Below are 6000 nucleotides of genomic sequence, written 5' to 3'. Positions count from 1 at the left end.
CCTAGTTATGATTTTTCCAAAGGAAATTTATTTTCCAGGGTCGTTTTAAAAATATATTCTATTCCAAGCTGCTGGAGGAGTGTTTTCCTTTGAACGGATTTCCCTCTTTGTTCTCCAGCTGGCAGCCCTCTCGCACGGGGTACTTCCAAGACTCACTGCTCACATGCGAGATCCCAGCGACGGTGCAGAAGCCACCACTGAAGATGTGTGATATTGGGTCAGCTCCCCAGCAGGCTGATCTAACCTCCACAGATGTGTTGTTAAAAGCCAGCAACTTCCATCCCCCAACTAGAAGCCTGCACATGGGGAACAAACATTAATCTGGAAGGCCCTCCACTCTACTCTCCGGGATCATTTGGCCGATTCCTATTTGCAGTAACACTCAAGTGACTACGGAAAGATGTGAACACAGCTTAGGTAATTGCTCAAGTGCTAAGACTGTTTTTTTTTTCTCATTCTGCAGCCGATTTTCAGGCCTCCTTAGCTGATGAGAATGCAGTTGGCTCTTGAGATTTAGAATTATGCCATATGCCACAGCTTCAGCTAAAAATGCCTTAGCTGCTGGACATCACATGAAGCACATGCCAATTCCCTGAGCCACTGCTCAACCCTTAGACAGACCATTTTTTTCTCTAACCATGATAACTGACTGGCGGTAGGGATTCAAGTGGCGAGTAGCAAATACCATGTCATGGCAGCGAGGAAAGCTAAATCTGTTCAACCCTTGGCTGAATTTGTCCCTTTCTGCTCTCAGGCAAGGGTGACAGATGAGACATTGCCTTAACCTGATGAAATTAAAAGATAGACCTGGGGGGAGACAATACAAGCGACAGCTGTCAAAACAAAGTTCAGGAACAATATTCAAGCGCCTCTTATCGCTGTTTATTCATTCAAAGGCTGTAGTAATAGAGAAAAGCCTGTGTACAGCTGCACATGCATGTCTGTACTTGGGAAGACAAGCAGTCCTTGCAGGCGTTGCCCGGAGCTGTGCAACGCTTTGGTGATGGTTGTTACCAGCTCAGTACTGTGTATCTATGCCTACCACTAGACAGAGTTTCACATTCGCAGCAGATGGAGCCCAGAGATTCCTTGCTTGATGGTCCTTTTTTCTCCATCCCAGGGATACTCACTGGGCATAAGTCAACTGAAATTGTGCCTTCGGTTTAGGCCATTTCTGGCTTGACAGTGCTGCCTTTGTAGTTAAATGTGAGTACTATAAACGAAGAGTGTTTGGCTAGACTTTACTCTCTGCAGCAGGGATGGTCAGGAAAACCACTGCCCTATCTTACCATGGTAGCTTGGCTGCTTCCTCGGCAGCCTTCAGCTGGCTGGATTCATCCTGCTTCCTTCAAGCACAGTCGGCACCTGAGGAGTCCCACAGGATTCCTCCGAGAGCAAAAATAGGTCTTCCACATATCTGTCTGAAAAGACAAATTCTGGTGCCTGAGCCATTTTTTCTGGTTCTGTTCACAGGGAGTGCTTCCAGGTACCCTGCACAGCCCCATACAGGGAAGCTATACCTGACCCACTCCAAACTGCACGTGGCTCTGCAACCACAGGTCTGTCACCACTGTGACAGTACTGCGCTGTCACAAAAAAGCCAAAGGTCATCCTCAGATGGATGAAGCCAAATGCCACACTAAGCTGTATAAACAGGAATACAAGTAGAGCCTAAAAGATTTATACAATAAGAAACTTGTATTCAGTGAAGTGCTGGTAAGGCACAGTCTGGATTACTGCACCCAGTGCTGGTGGCCCACTTCAGGAAGAGGTTCAAGCGCGCAGCATGGAATGATCAAAGAGGTTGGAAAGATTTAATCTGGAAAAGAGAAGGCAGGGGAGAGACTGGTGAGCTTCACGTACACAAAATGCTACTGCAAAGCAGGGAACTGGCTCTTCCCAGTGCCTGTTGCAATAGGCCAGAATTAATGGCTTCAATTGCACAAGGGAGATGCAAATTAGACATTAGGAAAGCTTTCTAATGGGAAGGTTCAGTTAGCACTCAAAGACTGCCTGGGGAGGTTGTGAAGTCTCCATCAGTGGAGGATTTTAAGAAGAGGTTAGACAATCAGCTGGTCAGAACAGTGAGGGGGAGAGGACTCAAGGAGCTCACATACTCTCTTCCAGTCCCATTTTCGTAGTCCTACAACAGACTTTTTTTGGATCGGCTTAGCCGTAACTGTCCTCTCCAGACTCATGCTGGCAGGGTGACATTTGAGAAAAGTGATGGGTAAAAGACTTCAGATGGTGTTGCTACATTTGCTTTGCATACTACCACGCTCACTGAAACTCCCCAAACTTTAATGAGTTAATCCATCAAAACAGTGGTTTTTTGTTTCCAAACCTGCATGTTTGTAGTGGGAGCAGGGGTGGATATTAAGCATAAGGAAACCTTAATCCGAGGAGCTCCTGAGTGGTTTGCCTTTGATTTTGTGGTCGTGGTAAGGTTTAGACACACACATGCATGTAGTGTGTGACAGAGGATAACTTAATGGCATGATTTTATAGCATGGCAAGTTCACCTGAGCACAAAGCATTCATGGTTTTACTCACAAAGATCTCGGTTCCTTAAGCCTCGCTCCTGCAGGTAATCCCCTTGAAACAAAAGGTATGGAACCCACGAAGGAGGCAGCACAACTCATAAAAACCAGAGTCAGGACTGTGAGATTTTCAAGGCCAAGGCACCAGTTCATACCAGTTAGCTATTACTCTTGCATGACATCCTCCTAACTACTGGCAGCTGGGAAAAGGAAGATGTTATCTGGAATGAAAATCAGAGATTAGGCTAAATTTATATTCCTGCTGCCAGTAAAAACACCAACACAGGAGGCCAGAATTTAAAAAAGAACATGTGTCAATATGCGGATATGCATGTGTTATCTTTTAACACTGGGTGTTCCCCGCTGCTGTATGTAATTTAAAGATCTGTTGCCATCAATAACTTCTGTATCCAGCCTTGTTTGAGCTTCATTGTTACATCTTACTGTTCCTATTTTCTAGCACAATTCAAGATTTTGATATGTATTTTTAAAGGGAAGCCCTTGCTGTATTTTTTCTCTAGTGTTTTATTTTCTTTTGAATTTTTGACCTAACTATAAAAAGATTTTAGGTTTCCATATTTCATGCATGTATCAAGACAAAGTCTCATCTGAAACTTCCTCCCATCCCTTCCTCACACCTTTCCCTCTAGGCTTTACCTTAGATTTCAGGATTCAATTTTTTGTATAATACAAAGCGAGTCACTTTTTGGAAACTCTTCTTGCTGTGGCACAGGAGTTTTCATGGCAGTGTGATGTGCCTTCACAAAGCACAGACCAGGGGAATCTCTGCTCTGTGTTTTGAGTTTGCCCATGTGAGACACATTTCAGTGCACATTTCATGCTGAGCCAGGGATCCTCTGGTCTTTGAGGCCAATTCCCACTTATAGCTGTGGGCATTAAATGAAGTTAACAGGTGACAAGTTCAAAGCAAACAAGAGATTCTTGATGACACAATACATGGTTAAGCTGAAGAACATCTTAGCACAGGAATACATGTAAAAATGTGCACAGGTTCAAAAAAGGGCAAATTCACAATGAAAAATCTATTAAGGACTCTTGAATCCAAAGGCACTGCCACTGAGCCAAAAACCCCTGGATCTTTGGAGCATTCTGGGGAGGGGATCACTACAGGCTTGCTTTGTTCTTAAACTTTTCTCCAGGCTTTCCCATTTGGCTATCACTGAGACAGGACACTGGTTAGGTGAGCTTTTCTTCTGAACCTGGGTGGCTCTCTCTTTTCTTACACAGAATAGCCTGTACATGATGTGGGATGGCTCTGCCCCGTAATTTCTAGTTTCACACTGGCAGATGACTCTCAGCTACAAAGCTGGCACTGTAATGCAGACCCCAGCAAATCTCAGGTGCCGGGCACAGGACCTATTCTTTGCCAAGAGTGCAGCCTCTCATGAGCTTGCAGTGCAGGGCCACGTGTGTTCAGAGCCCCCTGCAGATGCCTCCACCCACCCTCAAGGGCAATGGCTGTGCTGGGTGGCTCCATCTGGCACTGGGGGACCTGGAGCAGCAGGGACACCAGGATGCTGCACTGCAGGGTGGGAGGTGTCTTGGCAGGGGACACCGCCCTTGAAAGCACACTGCACTCAAAGGCACGTTCCCAGCTGCAGCCTAGCACATGTCCCCACCTCATCACATAGTCCGGTGTAACCATTCTGGGTACCCTGCACTCCAGAATCCGTGCCTTAGTTTCTCCTGAAAGTAGCATAGATATGAATTAGTGGAATCACTTTTCCAGCTTGATATCCTTTCAAAGACACTCAGACAGACAAAATAAAAAACCTTTGCCATAGCAACTCCCCTGTTGCTAACCCGAAGTTGAGGCTGTTGAAATCTGTGGTCCTTGATATTCCATTCTTGTTCTAAAAATGCTCTGATTCCTACTGAAACCAACCACATCCCTCCATTCCGTGTCATGCACAGACCAAGCATGGTGGGTAGAAAGTACAAAGAGATCAAGGTCTCCACAAAGGAACGCAGAAAAACTTTCCTTCGGCAAGCTGCAATGGGTCTGTATCAAACAGCAGAAGTGCAGACGGACAGACAGGTCTCTCCAGATCTGTTTAAAAAAATGCTGCAGAGAAAAAAAGCTAGTGCTCTCAATTAGACAGCTGCCGGCCCTGCTGGTGCTTGTCTTTTTCTCAGCTGCCTTTGCCACTGTTATGCAACAAATGCTGTGGGATAAAAAGCGGAACCAAAGCAAACATCAACTCAGGCTGGGAGTTTGACATAGCAGAGTCACAAGCTAGGCTCCCAAATTCACAGCAAACTTCTCCCGGATTTGCAGCAGCACCGCTGGGTTGGCTGCTGGCTCAGCTCACAAACAGGGAACTGCACTCCATGCCATCAAGAGTTACAAGCCCAGCCCTGAGGTGAGGAGGCAGGTCCCCATCGCTGGGGCTGTGCTGCATCACATCCTCAGGTGAGTCGCAGTGGAGGGCAGGTACCCACCTCGCGAGCACCTGATGGCTTTTACTAGAGAATATATATGAGCCCCAGGTTGTTAACTGCAGAGACAGGAAGTCAGTGAGAACAGTGTCCATGTTCCAAAGAGGAATCAGTGTTCCAAAGTCCATGACATAAGTTGCCTTCCTCACTTCAAGGGAGTTAATTATTCAGACAGTTCTGGGGATACTGCGTCGCGCTGTACTGAGACCCGGAGCCCTGAGCTCCTAGCCAAAGTGTGCTACCTGGGAAAGCCAATTTCAAACCATTTCCTAAAGAACGGACTCTTATTTGTGCATACTTGCCCAATCAGACTTAAAATGAATTCCCAAGTCTTTGCAGCCTTCACACAATTCATCAATTTCTCATGATCAGTCTGGGGGGTGCAGAGGAAGGCTCATGGCACTTTCATGTTTTCTCATTAAAAAACACCTATTGTTACACTAATAAGACGAGAGCATCTCAGCAGGACATGGAGCTATGTGACATTTCAAGGCTTTTGAAGAAAATGCACAGAAAGGAAGTGAACCCCAGCAGCTACAGCCAACAAGAAAGCAAGTAAATGAGCTTTTGGTGTGGAGAACAAAGAGGAGGGAGCCAGGGAATAGATGAAGAACGTGGAAACATAACAGAGAAGGGGAGATCGTTCTGCCTGGAAGCCTCATTGGTATCAACAGACATGAAAGAATGAAAGACTTCAGAGGTCAGACTGTTCTCATGTGTCCACCTCACTGAGGCTAGGGTAAAAGGAATTGTCCCATTCCTTCCAGTGCATCACTCCCTGTACTGAGCCCCACTCTGAGTGGGCTAAACAAACTGCTTACATCTGTTGAGCGTGTATATTACATCCTGTTTATTCTGAAGTTTTTTCCCTCGGAGGAGCCCACAGAGTAGGACGAAGATGCAGAGAACCATGTCTTATCATGGGGCTCAGGGAACCAGGACTCCTAGATTTAATTTCAGTAAAGCCAGCATATCTCGTCATTTTTGCAGGCACGTCTCT

This window comes from Oxyura jamaicensis, chromosome 3 (genome assembly GCF_011077185.1).
Source record: "Oxyura jamaicensis isolate SHBP4307 breed ruddy duck chromosome 3, BPBGC_Ojam_1.0, whole genome shotgun sequence".
Classification (NCBI taxonomy): Eukaryota; Metazoa; Chordata; class Aves; order Anseriformes; family Anatidae; genus Oxyura; species Oxyura jamaicensis.
The sequence above is the reverse complement of the archived record's forward strand: the minus strand, read 5'-3'. Positions refer to the sequence as shown.